Source organism: Eptatretus burgeri, chromosome 3 (genome assembly GCF_056783735.1).
Source record: "Eptatretus burgeri isolate ZD-2024b chromosome 3, Ebu_testis_v1, whole genome shotgun sequence".
Taxonomy (NCBI): Eukaryota; Metazoa; Chordata; class Myxini; order Myxiniformes; family Myxinidae; genus Eptatretus; species Eptatretus burgeri.
The window spans coordinates 87,370,651-87,398,150 of NC_140963.1; the positions used below are offsets into that span (position 1 = coordinate 87,370,651).

The following is a 27,500-nucleotide window of genomic DNA, read 5'->3' on the forward strand; positions in this document are numbered from 1 at the left end:
TCAGGATCATCGCTGAACCCCGGACAGCTTCCAACTGTTGTTCGTTTGTGGTAATGTCCTCAGGGATGGTTTTTAATATCTCTGTGAGGTTCTTTGTCATCATTCCCACAGCTCCAACTATCACTGGTACAACTTTGGCATTCTTCAGTTTCCAGGATCTTTTCACTTCATTTTTGAGGTCTTGGTATTTGGTCATTTTTTTGCTTTCTGCATTGCTTAGTCAAAAGTCAGTGGTGTTAACGCCTTCTGTCTTTTTTGTCCCGAAGTATGATATCGGGTCTCAATGCTTTGTTTTCGATGTTCACACTCGATGGATCATAAGGTCGTACGTGAGCGGTACTTCCATGTTTTCAGTCCATGCTTTTGGTGAATGTTCCCACAAATTCTCGAGAACTGGGATATCAAAGTTTTTGCAGATGTGCCTGTGATTAACATTACAAACTATGTTGTGCCATTTGTGTACAGCTATTCTGACATGAGATTTTCTTTTTACTTGTGTTCGGTCATTAAGCATAACATATCACTCTCTTTGCTAACACCACCTCCACCCCTCACCTACCTTCTTTTTTTTCCTCTCCCCCCCCCACCCCCTCCACTCTCTCTATCTGTCCCCTCCTCACTCCCTCTTCTAAATAAAATGCGGCACTCTCTGCCTGTCGCTCTCTCACTGTCTCTCTCCCCCCCCCCTCGCTATCGCACCCCTCCCTCCCGCAGTGTATAGCAACGTTGGGGGCCATGCAAGGCCTGTTTATAGGCTGTGGACAGAAGCATTCTACCCGAACTTTCCGATCATCCATGTCAGTGAATGGACTTTAAACCTTGCAGTATTACCTCGTGTGAACATGCAGGCTTGGTGATCTATTTATTCAACTCGACAATTGCAAAGACCATGCTGTCATTACCAACATTCAGGCAGACTTCCATAGGGAGACACCGCATCTGGTTTGGATGCTTCTTCAGATTAAAGGTAAGATCAAGGCAAAGGATAACTTTAAAATGACGATATTCACGATTAATCATGTTTGGGAGGGGGTTGGCAGGGGAGGGAGCTGCATGGGCTGTGAATACCGTTATAAATAAATATTTACTCGGCACACACAGAGCGAGAAGAATCAGAGCATGAAATCAGAAAACAAACCTCGAGTTAAACCGGACTTTGGCTCTGAATTAGAACCGATTTGCGCATGGGAAGAGAGGAGTGTGGTATTTTGTTGTTGTTGTTGTTGTTGTTTTTTTAACTCTGTCTACCTGTGAGGCAGTATGTATATATATATATATATATATATATATATATATATATATATATATATATATATATATACATATATATATACATATATATATACATATATATATACATATATATACATATATATACATATATATACATATATATACATATATATATGTATATATACATATATACATATATACATATACATATATATATACATATATATACACATGTATATATATACATATATATATACATATATATATACATATATACATATACATATATACATATACATACATACATATATATATATACATATATACATATACATATATATATATATATACATATATATATATACATATATATATATATACATATATATATATACATATTGTTGTGGTTACCAGATTCGCAAACCACCATTCAGGTCCCTTAGGTGAGGTATCTCGGTAAGTGCATGTGTAGTTAGGCCCAAACCCGTTGTCTAGTGGGAATACATGTCATTTATACGTGCTGCGACTCTTTAGGATAGCCGTTTTTCTTTTACTATCTTTATTTTGGACCAACCGCCATGATCACAACCACAACATCAACCACCGACCACAACCACCGCTTCACCACAACCGCCACGACCTTTACCGTCACAACTCGCCACCATCGCATCACCGTCATCTCGCGCCACTCATGGGCACCGATGCTGGACTCGTGTAGGGCGCACGTTGAACAGCGTGTACAAAATCACGGATTTTCTGCTTCAAAAACGGATCGAAAACGACACACGCCCACTTTTTGCCGTCCAATCGGTGAGCGAGGGGCAAATTGGCCCCGCCCCCAGGGCGATCGATATATGCAAATTTGTGGATCAAAAAGCCTTCACGCCCACTTTTTCTCGGGCCAATGGGGAGCGAGGTGAAAGGTCAAAGGGAGGGGGTCAAAGGCGAAGTTACGGGGGGGATAAAAGGACGGTGTTCGTCAGTCAAAGGAGTCGTAAAAGTCGGAGCGAAAGAGTCAGCAGAACGAGAACGAGGGGTCGGGGAGTCGCAAGAGAGAACGAGGGAGAGTCAGCAGAACGAGAACGAGGGGTCGGGGAGTCGCAAGAGAGAACGAGGGAGAGTCAGCAGAACGAGAACGGAGAGTCAAGAAGAGGAGAGTCGGAAGCAGAGGGTCAAGACTTCGCGGGCGGTGGAGCTGCTCGTCGTGTGCGTTGGAGTCGGAACGGAGGGGACGGAGCTGTGGGAAGGCGGCGACACCAGACGAGGGGGTGCTCGCGTCGTGCAGGAAGCTGCACCCGAGGGAGGCCGACAGCGCGATCTGGCCGAGGTGGAGACGCTCGTCGCATATAATAAAGATCCTTTATACCCCGAGCATCAGCAACCCCCTCCTGTTTCCCCCCGCGCTGAGATAGTGCGACCAAGGGGGCCCCGTTCCCACCCCCTGCCAGGCACGGTCCACGAGGCCCGCGGGTTGCGGGGCCATCGCCGCTCCGCGTCTCATCACCAGACGGGTAGGCCCGACCCGGTCTCGGCCCCAGGCCTACCTCATTCTTGGGGTATTTCTTTTCCTTGGTTTTGGGTATGTGTTGTCGGCGCCGTCTGTGAAGTAGAATTGTATAAGTGTTGCCGTGTGCTCGGTAGTCGGAATTAGCTCTGCACTGTGTTTTCACTTTTATGTTTGCTTTTTGTGTAAATGGAATTGTGTTTTCTTTTTTGTGTGCATTTGGTGGAATTGTATTTGTGTGCTTCCCGTGTGCCGAGAATAAATGTGCTTTATTGTTGAACTGTTTCCCGCTTCGCTTCGTCTTTTCCTCCATTGAATCCCCATCTTGCTTCACGTAAAGGGTTGGTCGTGGGCTGAATACGCCCGATAATTAATCGAACCGTCGAGGTCGACGATAACACCGCTCGGTTATTCTGATAGTACGGAACGGGTCGCTTAAGTGGCCCGTGTCCGAAGTCGACCTGCGGCGAGGTGCGATCGCCCGGTCTACCCTCCGCGTGGGTACTTAGGTAGTTCGAATTTGGCGAGCAACCCTATCCCACGCGGGGGCTGATTGGCTCGATCGCGGTGAGACCGAAAGGTCCACCCGTGACTGGTTCCCGGCGTTAGTCCGAGAGGGTCACGACTGGATTGTCCGTCCGGTGGGCGACGTGCCGCGATTCGAGTTACGTGGCCGTCCGCACGCCGGCGGGCGCGAATACCGCAACACTGGTGTCAGGAGTGGGATACAAATTCATCGCCCTCCTCGCGGCACTGGTATCGGAGAACAGGAAAACGGGCTCTCCTGTCTCCGGCTAAATTTACGGGAATCGGTCCAGGGGTGAGAGAAGCGACCCCCGATTCCCTCCAAATTACGAGCGAGCAAATTAACCCTTCACGAGAAGCAAGATGGCGTCTCAAGGCGAGCGGGAGCCGGGGGTATTAGAAATGTATATGTGTAATAATGTAGAGTCCATGGTCCAGGATGGAATCCCCGAGCAGGAAATGTTGATTGTGCAGGAACATGGACTCGCCCAACTGAACCCAGGGCCCGAGGTGGGTGCGGCAGCGGCCGCGGTGTATGACACCTCCCCCCCCCCTCTCCACCAAAACCCTTCCCCAACCCTTGCCGAAACGACTCAGCTGAGTGCATCCAACATGGCCCAGCTATGCGCCATGCTGGCGGCAATGAACGAAAAGATGAATGCGAAAATGATCGAAAAAATGGATGCAAACACAAACGAAATGAAAGACATGAACAAGCAAATGAATGAAGTGAAAACGACGATGGATGCGAATACACAACAAATAAACGAAAAGATGGATACAAAAATGAACGGAATGGAAACAAACATGAAGGAGGAAATGAAAAAGCTGCGGGGTGAGACGCAGAACATGGGCCGAAGCCTGCAGGCGGGCATGAAGGCCGTGACCGGGGAGATAAAAATGGCGACTCCTCGTGTGGGAGCAGACGAGCTGGGTGGGGGTGCAACGGCTGACAGGCCCGCGGTGGAGGCGGGTGAAAAAATAATTCGTGGAACGTGTTGGGCGAGGGTCGTGACGATGACCGAAAGGGAAAAATTAAATGGGGAGACCAAAACGTGTGAGACGAGACACGAGGTGACGACAACAGAAATAATAGTTGAGACAAGGGAGGTAAAGGGTGAAGAGTTGGCAGAGACACGGGAGATGGGAACGATAGAGGGAAGACTACACGATGAAGACGGGGTAAGTGACGCGCACGCACACACGGAGGTAGTGGAGGATAATGGGGGTGAGCTCGCGGAGCGTGTAGGGACCCGGTGCGAGCAGCGGGATGGCCTCCTCCAGGAACGAGGGGAGGGAGTATGCCCCCTTGAGGCGAGTCACGACCAGGTGAGTTCGGTCGTGTTTTGCGAGGTTGAGGGGACGGGTGCTGTGGACGGGTGCACGGAGAGCTTGGGGGGTATAGAGGCCCCGGAGACCCTTGTGGGGACACGAATCCCCAGTATGGTTGTCCCTGTGTGTGTGGTGCAAGGTGTGAGTGCGTCCCCGTGTGTGGAAGCGACCCCGTGTGTGAGTGGTGTGGTGGCGATGGAGCCAGAGTACGTGCTTCCCAGCACGCCGTGCGTGGGTGAGGCACCGTGTGTGAGTGAGGCCGTGTGTGTGAGTGAAACGGCCAGTATGAGTGAGGCACCACGTGTGAGTGGTGTGGTGGCGATGGTGCCGGAGTACGTGCTTCCCAGCACGCCGTGTGTGGATGAGGCACGGAGTGTGAGTGAGGCACCGCGGGTTAGTGCCCCCGCGTGTGTGGGTGAGGCACCGTGTGTGGAAGAGACCGCGTGTGTGAGTGTCGCCGTGTGTATGAGTGAGGTACCGCGGGTGAGTGCCCCCGTGTGTGTGGATGAGGCACGGAGTGTGAGTGAGGCACCGCGGGCGAGTGCCCTCGCGTGTGTGAATGAAACGGCCAGTATGGTTTGTGTGAGTAGTGAGGCACGCGTGAGTGAACGGCCGTGTGCAAGGTCGCTGTGTGCCAGGGAGACCGTGTGTGTGAGAGAGCGGTATGAGAGGGAGATGTCGGTTGGCATGCGGGAGCACGCAGCCGCGTCTCCCCGTGTGAATGTGATGGTGTGGACTGTGTGCGTCGTGACACGCAGGTATGCGTGTGTGGAATGGCGACGACGGCGACATGGGAGGAACGAAAGCCGAGTAGCGGCTGTGGTTGTTTCGAGGACCGTGCCGGGTTCACCCAGCAGTGAGCACGCGGTTCGTGCTGTGCAACGCACGAGACCACCACGTGCTCGCTTGCGAGAGTGAAGTCCCGGTCCGGAAACGCACGCGGTGGATTTGCCGATCCCGCGGACGGACAAAGTTTAGGCAGGTAAATGGATTTGGACCGGACGGGTTCTCCACGCGATCGTGTGTGTTAAGCTCCAACGGGCAAAGCACATGTGTTCGCGTGGGGAACCCCTCGAGAAGTGGGGCTTGTGTTTTTTCTTTGCGCACGGTGACGTCATGGCTGCACGTGTGGTTGGAATCCGGCAGGAGGGGTATCTCTGCCGGATGGTCCCGTCCAAGGAGGGACGAGGAACACGTGCAGCTGCATGACGTCACGGGCAGGTGTAAAGTGCGCGAGCTCTGAGTTGCTGCGCAGGTGCTGCGCATGAAAAAAAAAAAAAAGGAGCAAGCCTCACTTTCGGGTGTACAGGATTCCTGGGCAAGGGGTGAAAGACCCCCTTACCGGGGCACAGGATGGAAACTAGTTAGGGGGAAGGGTTAGCTTAGTTAGACCGACTTCATGGGGCAGGGGTAAGTCCTCATGGAGTCCGTGGAATGGATTAGGTAGAGGGATTGTAGCCAGATTTAGGTTGGGAAATAAAATGAATGATTTGGAGACAGTGACAGACTTGTGGATGTGTAGCGGGGACGTAGTTTAGCTACGTAGGTTAAATGGAACGTGCTGTAGTTTAAGGGATGACGTGGGAGCACGAGTTAGTTAGGGGATGTAGTTAGGAGGATGGCAGAGTTCAGCGGTGTATGTGTTGAAGAGTTGGCGAGTGAATTGGAAGCATGTGCTTGGTGAGTGAGTGAGGCCAGCGGGTCTGTGTGTGTGGAGTGAATGGGGAATGCATGGTGCGATGAGTGATTGGGGGGAGGAGTGACTCCCGCCCAAGGGACCCCGGGGTCAGTGTAGAGTGAGTTTGCTGGGTTAGTCAAATTGAAAAATGGAGGTTGTTTTGTTGTTGGTGGGAAAGTAGGCTCGAGACCCATTTGGAGGGGTGCAGGAGCCCTGTTGACGGGCTTGGGAGCGTGGCTGCGAAAGGTGAGTATCGCTGAGTGGGTACCCCGGGCACCAGGCTAGTCGGCCGCGGTAGGCCATGGGCCCATGGGGGGCCGGGATAGAGTCGTGGGCACGGGTGCGCCTGCTTGGTGCGGGGGCCCGGGGTGCCATTAGCCGCGTGGGCAGTGTTGTGGGCAAGGGTGACCCTCGGAAAGGGGCCTGGGAAGCCAGCCTGCCACGTGTGCGTTTCAGGGGAGGTGCCATGGGGGGCACTCCCCGGTGTTAGGGAGCTGGTAGGCTCGGAGGCAGTGTAGTGCCCGGGGGTGCCATAGCGGGAGAATCGGCAGAGGGTCGTGCCTGCCAAAGGGAGCCACGTGTCCCAGCCAGGAGACCGTGTGAGGGCACGGAGAGAAAATTGGGGGGCGAGGCCCGAAATTGTAAGGACACCAACACAGGCGACGGGAATCTGGGTTTATAGAACCAATAGTTTAAGCGAGAGGCGCTTGTTGAAAGCCCCGGGGTAGTTTAAGAGTTAATGGTTAGGGTAGATTAGGAGATGTACCCCTCCGCACCATCCATCCCCTCGCTCTCATTGTGGGCCGCTGGACCCACTTTGGTTATAGATCGCCGAACTCTGGGGAGGCCATTCTGAGGCTTCGTTGGGCCTCGACACAGGACGTTAGCTCTCCCTTATTCCCCTCCGGGAAGGGAACGTAGGGGTTGGGAGTAGGCTAGGTGACAGGATAGGTTAGCCGAACAAGGACGATAAAGGGGGTTAGAGGACGATTTATAGTGGGGGAGTAAAAATAAAAACAACAAAAAAATAAGTTGGGGCTAAATTGGGGTTTGACAAATTAAGGGAGTGGGTATGTACAGTGACAGGCAAAGGCGATAGGTTGGGAGGGAGACAGGTAGGTAGGTCCGAGCCCGCCTTCCAAGTGGCCAGCACCACCGCACTCCCTCCACCAACCTCCATTGAACGGCAAAGGCTGGCCAACTTCATCGGCTGGCCGTGTTTTGCTTCAAGGCGGAGGCCGGCTAACTTCATCGGCAGCTGTGTTCTGCAAGGCCTGTGCCGGCCAGTTCATCTGCTGGCTGTTTTTCTTCAAGGCCTGTGCCGGCCAGTTCATCTGCCGGCTGTGTTTGCCTGCAGCGGCCTTCTTCTGCGGGCTGTGTTTGCCTGCTGCCTTTGCCATGCCATGCCCACTGCCCCTGTTCACCAGCCCCCGTTCAATTTTTGCTTTGCCCCCCCCCCCCCTGTTCATTGCCATGTGCGCCAGGATCGTAAAAGCAACAGTTTGCAAGCTGCAAGAACTGCCCTGTTGGCAGCTACAACACGGGCCTGCAGTGGCGGCCCGTGCACCGTGTTTGTGTCCATGCATCCATTCGTTGTGCTCATTGCGTGTGCCACTTGAGCTGGCACGGAGACTGCGTTGTGCAGCCCATGCACCGTTGTGGTTCACTGAGTTCAGTTCAAAAGGGAAGGCCTTGGACTGCGTGTGAGCAGCCAGCCACGTTCCCTGTCACCTGCATTGTTTGAGCCAGAGACTGCATGCGGGCAGCCTGGCTCCCTGCTAACTGCTTTCTTTTTGCAGAGTCAATGATCCTGGGCCATGGTTTAGTGTAAAATTTGTAAGTTAAGGTAAGATGTACTGTAAATATGAGTGCGCCCCCGGCATGTATGTCTTAGCACCGGTAATTTTATTTAAGTCGTCCGTGTGAGTGAGTTTGTTTAGGTAGTTACGCAGCCCTCAGGTTATTTATTTTGGGGACACGAATACCATGAATGTCGCACTCAGGGATCCGGAGGTAAAATGTACTAGGGGAAAACTACACATGATGGCACACGAAAATTTGACGACTCGGGACGAGTCTGTAAAAAGGGAAGGGGGTAGTGTTGTGGTTACCAGATTCGCAAACCACCATTCAGGTCCCTTAGGTGAGGTATCTCGGTAAGTGCATGTGTAGTTAGGCCCAAACCCGTTGTCTAGTGGGAATACATGTCATTTATACGTGCTGCGACTCTTTAGGATAGCCGTTTTTCTTTTACTATCTTTATTTTGGACCAACCGCCATGATCACAACCACAACATCAACCACCGACCACAACCACCGCTTCACCACAACCGCCACGACCTTTACCGTCACAACTCGCCACCATCGCATCACCGTCATCTCGCGCCACTCATGGGCACCGATGCTGGACTCGTGTAGGGCGCACGTTGAACAGCGTGTACAAAATCACGGATTTTCTGCTTCAAAAACGGATCGAAAACGACACACGCCCACTTTTTGCCGTCCAATCGGTGAGCGAGGGGCGAATTGGCCCCGCCCCCAGGGCGATCGATATATGCAAATTTGTGGATCAAAAAGCCTTCACGCCCACTTTTTCTCGGGCCAATGGGGAGCGAGGTGAAAGGTCAAAGGGAGGGGGTCAAAGGCGAAGTTACGGGGGGATAAAAGGACGGTGTTCGTCAGTCAAAGGAGTCGTAAAAGTCGGAGCGAAAGAGTCAGCAGAACGAGAACGAGGGGTCGGGGAGTCGCAAGAGAGAACGAGGGAGAGTCAGCAGAACGAGAACGAGGGGTCGGGGAGTCGCAAGAGAGAACGAGGGAGAGTCAGCAGAACGAGAACGGAGAGTCAAGAAGAGGAGAGTCGGAAGCAGAGGGTCAAGACTTCGCGGGCGGTGGAGCTGCTCGTCGTGTGCGTTGGAGTCGGAACGGAGGGGACGGAGCTGTGGGAAGGCGGCGACACCAGACGAGGGGGTGCTCGCGTCGTGCAGGAAGCTGCACCCGAGGGAGGCCGACAGCGCGACCTGGCCGAGGTGGAGACGCTCGTCGCATATAATAAAGATCCTTTATACCCCGAGCATCAGCAACCCCCTCCTGTTTCCCCCCGCGCTGAGATAGTGCGACCAAGGGGGCCCCGTTCCCACCCCCTGCCAGGCACGGTCCACGAGGCCCGCGGGTTGCGGGGCCATCGCCGCTCCGCGTCTCATCACCAGACGGGTAGGCCCGACCCGGTCTCGGCCCCAGGCCTACCTCATTCTTGGGGTATTTCTTTTCCTTGGTTTTGGGTATGTGTTGTCGGCGCCGTCTGTGAAGTAGAATTGTATAAGTGTTGCCGTGTGCTCGGTAGTCGGAATTAGCTCTGCACTGTGTTTTCACTTTTATGTTTGCTTTTTGTGTAAATGGAATTGTGTTTTCTTTTTGTGTGCATTTGGTGGAATTGTATTTGTGTGCTTCCCGTGTGCCGAGAATAAATGTGCTTTATTGTTGAACTGTTTCCCGCTTCGCTTCGTCTTTTCCTCCATTGAATCCCCATCTTGCTTCACGTAAAGGGTTGGTCGTGGGCTGAATACGCCCGATAATTAATCGAACCGTCGAGGTCGACGATAACACCGCTCGGTTATTCTGATAGTACGGAACGGGTCGCTTAAGTGGCCCGTGTCCGAAGTCGACCTGCGGCGAGGTGCGATCGCCCGGTCTACCCTCCGCGTGGGTACTTAGGTAGTTCGAATTTGGCGAGCAACCCTATCCCACGCGGGGGCTGATTGGCTCGATCGCGGTGAGACCGAAAGGTCCACCCGTGACTGGTTCCCGGCGTTAGTCCGAGAGGGTCACGACTGGATTGTCCGTCCGGTGGGCGACGTGCCGCGATTCGAGTTACGTGGCCGTCCGCACGCCGGCGGGCGCGAATACCGCAACAATATATACATATACATGTATATATATATATACATACATATATATATATATATATACATACATATACATACATACATATATATATATACATACATATATATATATACAAATATATATATATATATATATACACAAATATATATATACAAATATACAAATATATATATACAAATATATATATACAAATATACAAATATATATACAAATATATATATACAAATATACAAATATATACAAATATATGTATATATATATACAAATATATATATATATATATATATATATATATATATACATATATATATATATATATACATATATATACATATATATATATACATACATATATATATACATATATACACATATATATATATATATATATATATACATGTATACATATATATACATATATATATATACATATATATATATATATATATATATATACATATATACATATATACATATATATATATATATATATACATATATATATATATATATACATATATATATATATATATATATATATATACATATATATATATACATATATACATATATACGTATATATATACATATATATACATATATATACATATATATATATATATATACATATATATATATACATATATACGTATATATATACATATATATACATATATATACATATATATATATATATATATATATATATATATATATATATATATATACATATACATATATACATATATATATATATACATATATCTATCCATCCATCGGGACACCAGGCATGTATAAATGTATATATATATTTCAATATATACAGGGTGTCCCAAAAAAATGTACTCACATTTTGGCTCCTCATAACTCATTGAATTTTTCATTTTTTTCAGATCAAATTGACCCTAATAATGGCAGAAGTACGACTCGGTGTTGAAGAAAGAAAATTTATCATAAAGTGCTACTGGAAGCACGAAAACATCATGGAAGTGTAAAGACAATTTCGAAGACATTTTCACAAAGATCCACCAACGCGACGCACCATTGCTCGCATCCGAGATAAGTTTGAAACAGATGGAACTGTACATGACGTCCATAAGGAGCGTTCATGAAGACCATGGCCATCAACCACCCCCGCAAAGGAAAATCAATTGCTGGAAACCCTCCACCGATCCCCACGGAAATTTGTACGACAAATGGCTCGTGAGAATCCCCAAATCAAGCGCCCATCGCATTTTGAAGCGAATTAATTGGAAAAGTAACATTCCAAAATTAATCCACGCTCTAAATGAAGACGATCCCGACCGGAAAGCTGAATTTTGTGAGTGGTACCTGGGCAAATGCGAAGATGATGCAGCATTTCCATCCAAAATTGTTTGGAGTGATGAGGCCAGCTTCAAGTTAAATGGCTCAATTAACCAACACAATTGCACGTACTGGGCTCCTGAAAATCCGAATGTTACTCTGGAACACCATTTAAACTTACCTGGCGTTACTGTGTGGTGTGGGATATCAGCATTGGGCATCCTAGGGCCATTCTTTTTTGACCAAACTGTCACTGGGGATGTTTACTTAAACTTGCTGCAGGAATCCGTCGGTCCACGTGTCGAAGAGATATTTGGTGACGTAGAGATTTACTTTCAGCAAGATGGAGCACCTCCCCACTACCACCGTGATGTAAGGGCCGATCTCGAAGCAACTTTTTCTGAACAGATGGATTGGGCGAAGAGGAAGTGTTGAATTCCCTGCGCGTTCCCCAGACCTCACTCCAATAGACTTCCTTTTATGGGGATATCTTAAAGATAAGGTTTACGGCTCAAAACCAGCAACAGTCGATGAGCTGAAAGAGGGAATTGAAAGACAATGTCTTGCAGTTCCAAATGAAATGTAATGATTCGTAATGCTGTTTAATCCATTGGTCAGCTTTATCTGCTGTGTTTGGAACGTGATGGTCGTCAGTTTGAACATTTGTAAACATGCATTTATCCATTTTTACATTTAACCATTAATCTTGTTTCGAAGTCCATAAACAATGCATTTATTATCATTTAAAGAGCGAGTACATTTTTTTGGGACACCCTGTATATATATATAATTATATATCTTCTATCAATAATTCCAGCAATCTCTGTGTGTGTGTCTGTGAGTCTGTGACCGCTGTTTCTCGACAACCACTGGTCGGATCTAATTGAAACTTGCCAGGTATATTGCTGGGGCCCTGTGGATGTGCCTTTTCAAGGTTTGATATTAATCGGACAAGTAGTTCCTAAGTTATGGCCATTTTTCTACCAAACCAATGACAGGACACGGTGCTATGACGTGACGATTGATGTCACAATTGTTCTTTTTTTCTTTTTTTTGCACGTAGGGCCACGCACGTACGGCCATCCACGTATGGGCATGCGAGAGCGAAGGAACGGCCTGTGTGGTTGTTGTTTCTGGCATGCGGTTTGAAGGTTTTTTTTTCACGTACGGCCACACACGTACGGGCACGCACATACGGCCACGCACGTACGGCCACGCACGTACGGCCACGCACGTACGGCCACGCATGTACGGGCCCGCACTCATATCTAGAATTCCAGCAATCTCTGTGTGTCTGTGTTTCTGTGTGTCTGTGACCGCTGTTTCTCGACAACCACTGGTCCGATCTAATTGAAACTTGCCAGGTATATTGCTGGGGCCCTGTGGATGTGCCTTTTCAAGGTTTGATATTAATCGGACAAATGGTTACCAAGTTATACCCATTTATTTATCAAACCAATGACAAGACAGTGCTATGACGTCACGATTGACGTCACAATTCTTGTTCTTTTTTTTGTTTTTTTTGCACGTACGGCCATGCACGTACGGGCCCGCACTTGCATATATAAATATACACATATATGTACATACATATATAAATTTATCTATTTATTTATTTATATACATATATATATACACACACACAGATATCAGGACGAGAAGACCATGAGGGGGGGGTGGGGAGAGGAAGCAACGACGGGTTCCCACCAGACTCTCTATATAAAAAAAAATACATTTATACATGTACGTACATATATATATATATATATATATATATATATATATATATATATATATATATATATATATATATATATATAGATATATATATATATATATATATATAAATATATATATATATATATAAATATATATGAGCCTGGTGTTGGCGCAGTGGTTCGGGCAGCGGCTTGGGATCCAAGAGATCCTGAGTTCAAGCCCCGTTGGGCCACTGAATTAATACACCAGGGGGTTGACTCAGCCTGTCATCCTTCCGAGGTCGGTGAAATGAGAACCAGTATACTGGGCCGGTGTATACCCCGGATAAAATAGGTGTACCTTATCCCTGTGTCGTAAGAGGCGACCAGGGTTGCGTCAGGAAGGGCATCCGGCGTAAAACATGTGCCAAATCACTATGCGGATCATACGGATGATCCGCTGTGGCGACCCCTCACGGGAGCAGCCGAAAGAAGAAGAAGAAGAAGATATATATATATATCTATATCTATATCTATATCTATATCTATATCTATATCTATATCTATATCTATATATATATATATATATATATATATATATATATATATATATATATATATATATATATATATATATATATATATATATATATATATATATATATATATATAGATATATATGAACCTGGTGTTGGCTTAGTGGTTAGGGTGGTGGCTTGGGATCCCAAGGGTCCTGAGTTCAAGCCCCGTTGGCTGCTGAATTAACACCAGGGGGTTGACTCAGCCTGTCATCCTTCCGAGGTCGTCGAAATGAGTACCAGTGTACTGGTCCCGGTGTATGCCCCGGTTAGAATAGGTGTACCATATCCCTGTGTGTCGTAAGAGGCGACCAGGGTTGGCGTCAGGAAGGGCATCCGGCCATAAAACATTGCCTCAAAAAAAAGCCAAAACCCCTGCACAGCAGGGAAAAATGGCTGTAAAAACGGTCATATATATATATATATATATATATATATATATATATATATATATATATATATATATATATATATATATATATATATATATAATATAAGTATAAATATACACATATATACATATACATATATATATATATATATATATATATATATATATATATATATATATATGTACAGTGGGGAGAACAAGTATTTGATACACTGCCGATTTTGCAGGTTTTCCCACTGACAAAGCACGTAGAGGTCTGTAATTTTTATCATAGGTACACTTCAACTGTGAAAGACGGAATCTAAAACAAAAATCCTGAAAATCACATTTTATCATTTTTAAATGATTAATTTGCATTTTATTGCATGAAATAAGTATTTGATCACCCACCAACCAGGAAGAATTTCGGCTCTCACAGACCTGTTAGTTTCGTCTTTAAGAAGCCCTCCCATTCTCCACTCATTACCTGGATTAACTGCACCTGTTTGAACTTGTTATCTGCATAAAAGACAGCTGTCCACACTCAATCAATCAGACTCCAACCTCTACACAATGGGCAAGACCAGAGAGCTGTCTAAGGACATCAGGGACAAAATTGTAGACTTGCACAAGGCTGGGATGGGCTACAGGAGAATAGGCAAGCAGCTTGGTGAGAAGGCAACAACTGTTGACGCAATTATTAGAAAATGGAAGAAGTTCAAGATAACAGTCAATCTCCCTCGGTGTGGGGCTCCATGCAAGATCTCACCTCGTGAAGCCTCAATGATCATGAGAAAGGTGAGGGATCAGGCCAGAACTACACGGCAGGACCTGGTCAATGACCTGAAGAGAGCTGGGACCACAGTATCAAAGCAAACCAGAAGTAACACACTACGCCGTCATGGATTAAAATCCTGCAGCGCACACAAGGTCCCTCTGCTCAAGCCAGCGCATGTCCAGGCCTGTCTGAAGTTTGCCAATGACCATCTGGATGATCCAGAGGAGGAATGGGAGAAGGTCATGTGGTCTGATGAGACCCAAATAGAGCTTTTTGGTTTTAACTCCACTCGCCGTGTTTGGAGGAAGAAGAAGGATGAGTACAACCCCAAGAACACCATCCCGACCGTGAAGCATGGATGTGGAAACATCATTCTTTGGGGATGCTTTTCTGCAAAGGGGACAGGACGACTGCACCGTATTGAGGGGAGGATGGATGGGGCCATGTATCGTGAGATCTTGGCCAACAACCTCCTTCCCTCAACAAGAGCATTGAAGATGGGCCGTGGTTGGGTCTTCCAGCATAACAACGACCCAAAACACACAGCCAGGGCAACTAAGGAGTGGCTCCGTAAGAAGCATCTCAAGGTCCTGGAGTGGCCTAGCCAGTCTCCAGACCTGAACCCAAAAGAAAATCTTTGGAGGGAGCTGAAAGTCTGTGTTGCCCAGCGACAGCCCTGAAACCTGAAGGAGCTGGAGAAGATCTGTATGGAGGAGTGGGCCAAAATCCCTGCTGCAGTCTGTGCAAACCTGGTTAAGAACTACAGGAAACGTCTGATCTCTGCAATTGCAAACAAAGGTTTCTGTACCAAATATTAAGTTCTGTTTTTCTGATGTATCAAATACTTATTTCATGCAATAAAATGCAAATTAATTATTTAAAAATCATACAATGTGATTTTCAGGATTTTTGTTTTAGATTCTGTCTTTCACAGTTGAAGTGCACCTATGATAAAAATTACAGACCTCTACGTGCTTTGTAAGTGGGAAAACCTGCAAAATCGGCAGTGTATCAAATACTTGTTCTGCCCACTGTATATATCTATCTATCTATATATTACTAAAACTCTCATCTTGTATATATGCATGTGTGTATTTATGTATGTATGTTCCTGAAATACAGCCAAAACGGTACACGATAGGGCAAAATTTTTAGGGCGACCTTACTCACCATTCGCCTGCAGTGAGCAGTATCAAGTTTCGTTAAAATCGGGCAACGAAAAAATTATTTAAAAATCAATTCCCGATTCAGTCAATTACTCTTCGGGTGAATTTGATCAATGCAAACAATATCAACGGTATAGTTCGCTGGAGCTATCTTTTTTTTTTCTTGAAATTATTTATTTTAAAATCTCAAACATTTAGTATAGACAAAGAACGATTTATTTTTAAGCATAAAATAAACATTGCTTCGGGAGTATTGAATCAATGCAAACAACCTCAGTGGTATAGTTCACTGGAGCTATCTCTTTTTTGTTTGTTTAAATGATTTTTTTTATATCAACTGCTGTCACAACGGGAACCCAACAGGTTCAAGGTTCACGGGTCGTCTAGTATATATATATATATATATTTATATGTGTATATATGTGTGTATATATATATATGTATATATATATATATATATGTTGTATATGTACAGTATCTCTCAAAAGTGAGTACACCCATCAAAAATAATATATAAACAAGCCGGTAGGCGACATGGGTGGTCACTATATAATTGCATACTCGTCAAACAGTTTTTGACGGATCGGGCTGAACATTTTTGACTTTCGAAAAAAAAAAAATTCGGATTTTTTTCAAAAATTTCAAATTTCCGTTGCTCGGCAACGGTGGCGTCCATAGTAACGATGCTCAAAATCATACAACGAGATCCTGGTATGAACCTACCAGTCAAGTTTCATCAAAATCGGTTGACTCCTCTGGCCTCCAGAGCTGTCCATTACAAACAAACAAACAGACAAGCCGGGAGGCGACATGGGTAGTTGCTACATAATTGCATACGTCATTCAGTTTTTGACGGATCGTGCTTAAAATTTTTGACAAAGAGGTTGATTTATAGTGCGCATAAAAGCCTGGAAGTTGATTTTTGACTTTCAAAAAAACAAGTTTTTTTTTTAGGATTTTTCAAAAATTTCAGTCCCGTTGCTCGGCAACGGTGGTGTCCATAGCAACGGTGCTCAAAAGCATAGAACTAGATCCTGGTCTGAACCTACCTGTCAAGTTTTATCAAAATCGGTTAACTCCCCTGACCTCCAGAGCTGTCCATTACATACAAACATACAAACATACATACATACATACATACAAACATACAGACAGACGGAAAAAGTGAAATTAAGGGTACTCTAGCGACCACCCAACAGACATACAGACAGACGGAAAACCTGAGAAAAACGGTAGTCTTGCAATCACCCAATCGTCTCGCGACCACCCAATAATTCAGTGTAACTTTTTAAGCAGCTGTGCTGGAAGCAAAACCTTCGAGTTTATGACAGAGTAGATATTCTTCAATATGTATGCAGGCACAAAACTGCCATTCCATAAAAACAATGTGGCATATTACGAATATTTCTGAAAGAGGAGGCAACAAAAGTGAGTACATCCCTGCTATTGTCTGCACAAGAAGTAAGTCAAGCATGGTAAAACAGCTTCCATTTTCATCATTTTCTGCATATTTAAGTCAAAGAGTGTTAAAGGTACAAATATGCACCAAACAATACACACAATGTCCATAGAGCTGCAACCTCCCTGGTATGTTAAAAGTGAAAAGTGGACTCAATGCAGTAATTGTTTATCTGCTTGCTGAAGAAATAATTGCATAGGAAATACTGTACCAATCGCCATTGAGAAAGCAGCATGGCTCCTCATGGTAAAGAGCTCTCGAAAGATGTCAAAGATCGAATTGTTGCCCAACATAAAGATGGCCAAGGATACAAGAAGATCAGTGCTTCTTTGAAAGTAAGCCCCAACACCGTGGCCAAGGTCATCCAGAGGTTCTCCAAGAAGCATACAACAATGAGTTGCGCGCGCCAGGGCAGACCAGCAAAGATGACTGCACGTACTGTTCGCCAAGTTCAGAATCTCGTCCTCCAAGACAGACGACAAAGTGCCGCCAAGATTGCTGAAGAGATTTCTACAGCTTCTGGCCAGTCTGTTAGTGCACAAACCATACGTCGCGCACTCCATCGTATCGGGTTGCATGGGCGTCGTTCAAGGCGTCAGCCTCTCCTGAAGCAGAGCCACAAGAAAGCTCGCAAACAGTTTGCTGAAGCACATCAATCCAAGCCCCTGGACTACTGGCAACATGTCATCTCGTCTGAAATGAAGATCAATTTGTTTGGATCTGATGGAGTGCAGCGTGTCTGGCGGAAATCTGGGGAACAGTACCAAGACAAGTGCGTTATCCCTACTGTCAAGCATGGTGGTGGTAGTGTCATGGTTTGGTGATGCATGAGTGCTGCCGGTACTGGAGAGCTCAAGTTCAACGAGGGAAACATGGATTCTACGATGTACTGTGACATCCTGAAGGAGTTGTTACCCTCCCTGCTAAAACTTGGTAGAGGAGCTGTATTTCAGCACGAAAACGATCGGAAGCATCGTTCCAAGCAGACAACTGCCTTTCTGAAGAAGTCAAAGGTAAATGTGTTGAAGTGGCCAAGCATGTCACCTGATGTAAACCCAATAGAACACCTGTGGGGCATCCTGAAATGTAAGGTTGAGGAACTTAAGGTGTCCAACATCACGCAACTTCAAGAAGTCATTGCAGAGGAGTGGAACAGGATCCCAGCAAAGACATGTGGAACTCTGGTCAACTCCATACCGAGTAGAATAGCTGCAGTGCTCAAAAACATTTGTGGGCATACAAAATACTGAAAACAATAACGCTTCAATGTGAGAAAGTACATAGGGTGTACTCACTTTTGTTGCCCCCCCCCACCCCCTTTTCACAGATATGCCCAGTATGCCACATTGTTTCCACAGAATAAATGTTTTGGGCCTGTACATGTATGACAGGATGTCTACTCCATCATTTCTTTGAGTCTTGTGTTTATAATACATTTAAGTAAAAAGTTACAACAAAATATGAACATTTTTGTAAAAGGTGTACTCACTTTTGTGAGATACTGTATACATATATATGTATATATATGTATATATTGTTGCGGTCTTCGCGCCCGCCGGCGTGCGACGGCCACGTAACTCGAATCGCGGCACGTCGCCCACCGGACGGACAATCCAGTCGTGACCCTCTCGGACTAACGCCGGGAACCAGTCACGGGTGGACCTTTCGGTCTCACCGCGATCGAGCCAATCAGCCCCCGCGTGGGATAGGGTTGCTCGCCAAATTCGAACTACCTAAGTACCCACGCGGAGGGTAGACCGGGCGATCGCACCTCGCCGCAGGTCGACTTCGGACACGGGCCACTTGCGACCCGTTCCGTACTATCAGAATAACCGGCGGTGTTATCGTCGACCTCGACGGTTCGATTAATTATCGGGCGTATTCAGCCCACTACCAACCCTTTACGTGAAGCAAGATGGGGATTCAATGGAGGAAAAGCCGGCCGAGCGGGAAACAGTTCAACAATAAAGCACGTTTTATTCGCGACGAACGGAAAGCACACAAATACAATTCCACCAAATGCACACAAAAAAAGAAAACACAATTCCATTTACACAAAAAGCAAACATAAAAGTGAAAACACAGTGCAGAGCTAATACCGACTACCGAGCACACGGCAACACTTATACAATTCTACTTCACAGACGGCGCCGACAACACATACCCAAAACCAAGGAAAGAAAATACCCTCAAGAATGAGGTAGGCCTGGGGCCGAGACCTGGTCGGGCCTACCCGTCTGGTGATGAGACGCGGAGCGGCGATGGCCCCGCAACCCGCGGGCCTCGTGGACAGTGCCTGGCAGGGGGGTGGGAACGGGGCCCCCTTGGTCGCACTATCTCAGCGCGGGGGGAACAGGAGGGGGTTGCTGATGCTCGGGGTATAGAGGATCTTTATTATCTGCGACGAGCGTCTCCACCTCGGCCAGGTCGCGCTGCCGGCCTCCCTCGGGCGCGCAGCTCCTTGCACGACGCGAGCACCCTTCGTCCGACTCGCCGCCTCTCCACAGCTCGTCCCCTCCGTTCCGACTCTCCTTCGCCTCGTTCCGACCTTTACGACTCCCTTCTTCCTCGTTCCGACTTCTTACTACTCGTTCCGACTCCTTCCTTCCTCGTTCCGACTTTTACTACTCCTTTGACTGACGAACACCGTCCTTTTATCCCCCCCGTAACTTCGCCTTTGACCCCCTCCTTTGACCCTTTCACCTCGCTCCCCCATTGGCCCGACAAAAGTGGGCGTGAAGGCACCCCGGATCCACAAATTTGCATATGTCCCGATCGCCCTGGGGGCGGGCCAGTCGCCCCTCTCTCACCGATTGGACGGCAAAAAGTGGGCGTGTGTCGTTTTGGATCCGTTTTTGAAGCAGAAAATCCGTGATTTTGTACACGCTGTTCAACGTGCGCCCTACACGAGTCCAGCATCGGTGCCCATGAGTGGCGCGAGATGACGGTGATGCGATGGTGGCGAGTTGCGACGGTAAAGGTCATGGCGGTTGTGGTGAAGCGGCGTTGTGGTTGGTGGTTGTTGTTGTGGTTGTGATGGTGGCGATTGGTCCAAAATAAAGATGGTAAAAGAAAAACGGCTATCCTGAAGAGTCGCAGCACGTATAAATGACATGTATTCCCACTAGACAACGGGTTTGGGCCTAACTACACATGCACTTACCGAGATACCTCACCTAAGGGACCTGAATGGTGGTTTGCGAATCTGGTAACCACAACACTACCCCCCTTCCCTTTTTACAGACTCGTCCCGAGTCGTCAAATTTTCGTGTGCCATCATGTGTAGTTTTCCCCTAGTACACTTTACCTACGGATCCCTGAGTGCGACATTCATGGTATTCGTGTCCCCAAAATAAATAACCTAAGGGCTGCGTAACTATCTAAACAAACTCACTCACACGGACGACTTAAATAAAATTGCCGGCGCTAAGACATACATGCCGGGGGCGCACTCATATGTACAGTACATCTTAACCTTAACTTACAAATTTTACACTAAACCATGGCCCAGGATCATTGAACTCTGCAAAGAAAAAGCAGTTAGCAGGGAGCCAGGCTGCCCGCATGCAGTCTCTGGCTCAAACAATGCAGGTGACAGGGAACGTGGCTGGCTGCTCACACGCAGTCCAAGGCCTTCCCTTTTGAACTGAACTCAGTGAACAACAACGGTGCTTGGGCTGCACAAACGCAGTCTCCGTGCCAGCTCAAGTGGCACACGCAATGAGCACAACGAATGGATGCATGAACGCAAACACGGTGCACGGGCCGCCACTGCAGGCCCGTGTTGTAGCTGCCAACAGGGCAGTTCTCGCAGCTTGCAAACTGTTGCCTTGCTGATCCTGGCGCACATGGAAACGAACAGGGGGGGGGGGGCAAAGCAAAAATTGAACGGGGCTGGTGAACGTGGGCAGTGGGCATGGCATGGCAAAGGCAGCAGGCAAACACAGCCCGCAGAAGAAGGCCGCTGCAGGCAAACTCAGCCCGCAGAACCAGGCCGGCACAGGCCTCGAAGAAAAACAGCCAGCAGATGAACTGGCCGGCACAGGCCTTGAAGTACCACAGCTGCAGATGATCCGGCCGGCACAGGCCTTGCAGCAACACAACAGCTGCCGATCAAGTGGGCCGGCACAGGCCTTGCAGCACAGCAGCTGCAGATGAAGTTGGCCAGCCTTTGCCGTTCCGTGGAGGTTGGTGGAGGGAGTGCGGTGGTGCTGGCCACTTGGAAGGCGGGCTCGGACCTACCTACCTGTCTCCCTCCCAACCTATCGCCTTTGCCTGTCACTGTACATACCCACTCCCTTAATTTGTCAAACCCCAATTTAGCCCCAACTTAATTTTTTTCTGTTGTTTTTATTTTTACTCCCCCACTATAAATCGTCCCCTAACCTCCTTTATCGTCCTTGTTCGGCTAACCTATTCTGTCACCAAGCCTACTCCCAACCCCTACGTTCCTTCCCGGAGCGCGAACAAGGGAGAGCTAACGTCCTGTGTCGAGGCCCAACGAAGCCTCAGAATGGCCTCCCCAGAGTTCGGCGATCTTAACACCAAGTGGGTCCAGCGGCCCACAACGACAGCGAGGGATGGATGGTGCGGAGGGTACATCTCCTAATCTATCCTAACCATTTAACTGTTAAACTACCCCGGGGCTTTCAACAAGCGCCTCTCGCTTAAACTATTGGTTCTAACAACCCAGATTCCCGTCGCCTGTGTTGGTGTCCTTACAATTTCGGGCCTCGCCCCCAATTTTCTCTCCGTGCCCTCACACGGTCTCCTGGCTGGGACACGTGGCTCCCTTTGGCAGGCACGACCCTCTGCCGAATCTCCCGCCATGGCACCCCGGGCACTACACTGCCTCCGAGCCTACCAGCTCCCTAACACCGGGAGTGCCCCCATGGCACCTCCCCTGAAACGCACACGTGGCAGGCCGGCCTCCCGGGCCCCTTTCCGAGGGTCACCCGTGCCCACAACACTGCCCACGCGGCTAATGGCGCCCGGGCCCCCGCACCAAGCAAGCACCCGTGCCCACTACTCTATCCCGGCCCCCCATGGGCCCATGGCCTACCGCGGCCGACTCGCCTGGTGCCCGGGTACCCACTCAGCGATACTCACCTTTCGCAGCCACGCTCCCAAGCTCAACAGGGCTCCTGCACCCTCCAAATGGGTTTCGAGCCTACATTCCCACCAACAGCAAAACAACCTCCATTTTTCAATTTGACTAACCCAGCTAACTCACTTTATACTGACCCCGGGGTCCCTTGGGCGGGAGTCACTCCTCCCCCCAATCACTCATCGCACCATGCATTCCCCATTCGCTCCACTCACACAGACCCGCTGGCCTCACTCACTCACCAAGCACATGCTTCCACTTCACTCACCAACTCTCCAACACACACACCACTGAACTCTGCCATCCTTCTAACTACATCCCCTAACTAACTCGTGCTCCCACGTCGTCCCTTAAACTACAGCACGTTCCTTTTAACCTACGTAGCTAAGCTACGTCCCCTCTACACATTCATAGTCTGTCACTGTCTCCAAATCATTCATTTTATTTCCCAACCTAAATCTGGCTACAATCCCTCTAACTAATCCATTCCACGGACTCCATGAGGACTTACCCCTGCCCCATGAAGTCGGTCTAACTAAGCTAACCCTTCCCCCTAACTAGTTTCCATCCTGTGCCCAGGCTAAGGGGGTCTTTCACCCCTTGCCCAGGAATCCTGTACACCCGAAAGTGAGGCTTGCTTTTTTCCCATGCGCAGCACCTGCGCGGCAACTCAGAGCTCGCGCACTTTGCACCTGCCCGTGACGTCATGCAGCTGCACGTGTTCCTCGTCCCTCCTTGGACGGGACCATCCGGCAGAGATACCCCTCCTGCCAGATTCCAACCTCACGTGCAGCCATGACGTCACCGTGCGCAAAAAAAAAACACAAGCCCCACGTCTCGAGGGGTTCCCCACGAGAACACATGTGCTTTGCCCGTTGGAGCTTAACACACACGATCGCGTGGAGAACCCGTCCGGTCCAAATCCGTAGTCCTGCCTAAACTTTGTCCGTCCGCGGGATCGGCAAATCCACCGCTGGCGTTTCCGGACCGGGACTTCACTCTCGCAAGCGAGCACGTGGTGGTCTCGTGCGTTGCACAGCACGAACCTCGTGCTCGCGGCTGGGTGAACCCGGCACGGTCCCTGAAACAACTACAGCCGCTACTCGGCTTTCTCTCCTCACATGTCTCCGTCGTCGCCATTCGACCCACGCACACCTGCGTGTTACGACGCACACAGTCCACTCCATCACATTCACACGGGGAGACGCGGCTGCGTGCTCCCGCATGCCAACCGACATCTCCCTCTCATACCGCTCTCTCACACACGGTCTCCCTGGCATACAGCGACCTTGCACACGGCTGTTCACTCACGCGTGCGGGGCACTCACCCGCGGTGCCTCACTCGCACTCCGTGCCTCATCCACACACGCGGGGCACTCACCCGCGGTACCTCACTCATACACACGGCGACACTCACACACGCGGTCTCTTCCACACACGGTGCCTCACCCACACACGCGGGGGCACTAACCCGCGGTGCCTCATCCACACACCGTGCCTCACTCATACACGCGGGGGCACTTAACCGCGGTGCCTCATCCACACACGCGGGGGCACTCACCCGCGGTTCCTCACTCATACTGGCCGTTTCACTCACACACACGGCCTCACTCACACACGGTGCCTCACCCACGCACGGCGTGCTGGGAAGCACGTACTCGGCACCATCGCCACCACACCACTCACACACGGGGTCGCTTCCACACACGGGGACGCACTCACACCTTGCACCACACACACAGGGACAACCCGACTGGGGATTCGTGTCCCCACAAGGGTCTCCGGGGCCTCTATACCCCCCAAGCTCTCCAAGCACCTGTCCACAGCACCCGTCCTCTCAACCTCGCAAAGCACGACCGAACTCACCTGGTCGTGACTCACCTCAAGGGCAGACTCCCTCCCCTCGTTCCTGGAGGAGGCCATCCAGCTGCTCGCACTGGTCTCCACACGCCCCGCGAGCTCACCCCCATTGTCCTCCACTACCTCCGTGTGTGTGTGTGCGTCACTTACCCCGTCTTCATCGTGCAGTCTCTCCTCTATTTTGTCTGTCTCCCGTGTCTCTATACATTTTCTCTCCTGGTTCCTTTTTTCTGTCCCTTCCTGGTTCCTTTTCCTTTCCCATCTGAGTCGTTCTTTCTCTCTGAGCCCCATGAGCTGTTCGTTCTCCCTCCGTTTTAGTTGTTCAATTTCACACTCATAGAGTTGTTGTTTTCTTTCCCACTGTTCCTCCTGCTCTTTGTTTTCCAATCTCATCGTTTCTTTCAATTGGCTCATTTCCTTCCTGTGTTTCATTCGCTGTTCTCTCACGACTCTTCCTCGTTTCCTCTCCTGTCCTTCCTTCTCCAGTTTCATGGTTTGCTTCATTTGGTTAATCTCCTTTTTGTGTTTCATTTGCTGCTGTCTCATTACTCTTCCTCGTTTCCTCTCCTGTCCTTCCTTCTCCAGTTTCATGGTTTTCTTCATTTGGTTAATCTCCTGTTTGTGTTTCATTCGCTGTTCTTTGTCTATCTAGGTACTCCAGCCTCAGCTTTTCTTCCAATTGGTCAACCTCAGATTCATGTTCTTTTTGTTTTCTATTCCATTGTTCCTCTCGTTCTTCCCTCTCCAATCTCGTTGTGTCCTTCAATCTCCTGATTTCTCCTTCCTGCTTCATTCCTTGCTCCTTTACTTTCTCCTCGTATTCAAACCTATTTTTCCCTTTGTCGTTCAGTTTCAAATTCATACTCTTTCAGTTTTCTATTCCACTGTCTTTCTTGTTCCTCCTTCTGCAATCTCGTCATTTCTTTCAACTGACTGATTTCTTTCTCCTGTCTCATTCGTTCTTCCTTCATTACTCTTTCTTGTTCCTCATTCTTTAGTCTGGCCTTCGCTTCCAGCTGTTCGATCTGTACAGTGTGGTTTCTTAAAGTTTCATTTTCCGTTCTCTTCCTTTCCTCTTTTAACACTCTCAGTTCGTTTTGTAGTTCCCTCTCTTTGTTTTGGTGTTTCTGTAACTCAGAAACTTTATTTTCCAATTCCTTTCTCATCTCCGCACACTCAGACTTTGCTTTGGCTTCTAACTGTTCTTCGGCTTGCGCTTGTGGTTTTCTAGCCGTCTTCCCAGTTCCTCTGTCTCCGTTTTCCCTCCAGTCCCAGCTTATCAACTCTCTTCGTCATGTCTTGAAGTCTTTTCTCACACTCCACCGTTTCGACCTTCAATCCCTCCTCTGTCTCCTCCTGGCTTTCTTTTAATTTTTCTAATACCTTCTTTACCTCGTGTCTCGTCTTACACGTCTCCCGGGTATTTTCTCGCCCGCCCCGACCGCGGGCCTGACAGCCGTTGCACTCCCCCCCAGCTCGTTCGTCCCAGCACGTGGCAGCGCCATTTTCTCGCCCGTGGTCCGCGTTTCGCTCCTCGCCATAATGCCTGCCTGCAGGCCTATGCCCATGCTCTGCATCTCACCCCGCATTTCTTTCATTTGGTTTTTCGCTTCGAGTGCGTTTCCATCCATTTTTTTATTTTCCATTTGTTGCGTATTTCTCTTCATTTCGTTGTTCCTTTCTTTCATTTCGGCATTCCTGTAATCCAGTTTGTCATTTATGCTCTGCACGAGTTCCACAACGTGCTGTATTGTCACCTGCCCTGGCCACTCCCACTGACTACATTTAGCGGTGGGGTTATAATAAAAAACCCGACCAGATGAACTGCATCGATGCCTTTCCCAACCTTCTGGTACGGGTTTCTCTTGCACGGTGATCTCGTCCTGAGCCATGGATTCTACATTACTATTACACATACCAAATCCACCCGGCACCCGCTCGCCTTGAGACGCCATCTTGCTTCTCGTGAAGGGTTAATTTCGCTCGCTCGTAATTTGGAGGGAATCGGGGGTCGCTTCTCTCACCCCTGGACCGATTCCCGTGAATTTAGCCGGAGACAGGAGAGCCTGTTTCCTGTTCTCCGATACCAGTGCCGCGAGGAGGGCGATGGATTTGTATCGCACGACCTGACACCAGTGTTGCGGTCTTCGCGCCCGCCGGCGTGCGACGGCCACGTAACTCGAATCGCGGCACGTCGCCCACCGGACGGACAATCCAGTCGTGACCCTCTCGGACTAACGCCGGGAACCAGTCACGGGTGGACCTTTCGGTCTCACCGCGATCGAGCCAATCAGCCCCCGCGTGGGATAGGGTTGCTCGCCAAATTCGAACTACCTAAGTACCCACGCGGAGGGTAGACCGGGCGATCGCACCTCGCCGCAGGTCGACTTCGGACACGGGCCACTTAAGCGACCCGTTCCGTACTATCAGAATAACCGAGCGGTGTTATCGTCGACCTCGACGGTTCGATTAATTATCGGGCGTATTCAGCCCACTACCAACCCTTTACGTGAAGCAAGATGGGGATTCAATGGAGGAAAAGACGAAGCGAAGCGGGAAACAGTTCAACAATAAAGCACGTTTATTCGCGACGAACGGAAAGCACACAAATACAATTCCACCAAATGCACACAAAAAAGAAAACACAATTCCATTTACACAAAAAGCAAACATAAAAGTGAAAACACAGTGCAGAGCTAATACCGACTACCGAGCACACGGCAACACTTATACAATTCTACTTCACAGACGGCGCCGACAACACATACCCAAAACCAAGGAAAGAAAATACCCTCAAGAATGAGGTAGGCCTGGGGCCGAGACCTGGTCGGGCCTACCCGTCTGGTGATGAGACGCGCGGCGGCGAGGGCCCGCAACCCGCGGGCCTCGTGGACAGTGCCTGGCAGGGGGTGGGAACGGGCCCGCAGTCGCACTATCTCAGCGCGGGGGGAACAGGAGGGGGTTGCTGATGCTCGGGGTATAGAGGATCTTTATTATGTGCGACG

General features: G+C 48.6%; 1 protein-coding gene and 1 long non-coding RNA gene across 2 annotated transcripts in view; one reads left to right on the plus strand and one right to left on the minus strand.

Annotated features, from left to right (window-relative positions):
- Nucleotides 1-12,541, plus strand: part of LOC147030388 (uncharacterized) — a 26,536-nt gene extending 13,995 nt beyond the window's left edge. Inside the window, exons 2-3 of the long non-coding RNA XR_015056329.1 lie at nt 715-967; nt 11,069-12,541. This is a non-coding gene — a long non-coding RNA (uncharacterized LOC147030388). The remainder of the gene's footprint in view (nt 1-714; nt 968-11,068) is intronic.
- The window catches only part of ACVR2A (activin A receptor type 2A), a 285,612-nt gene that overhangs the window by 220,142 nt on the left and 37,970 nt on the right, over nt 1-27,500 (minus strand). The gene's annotated exons all lie outside the window — the stretch shown is intronic.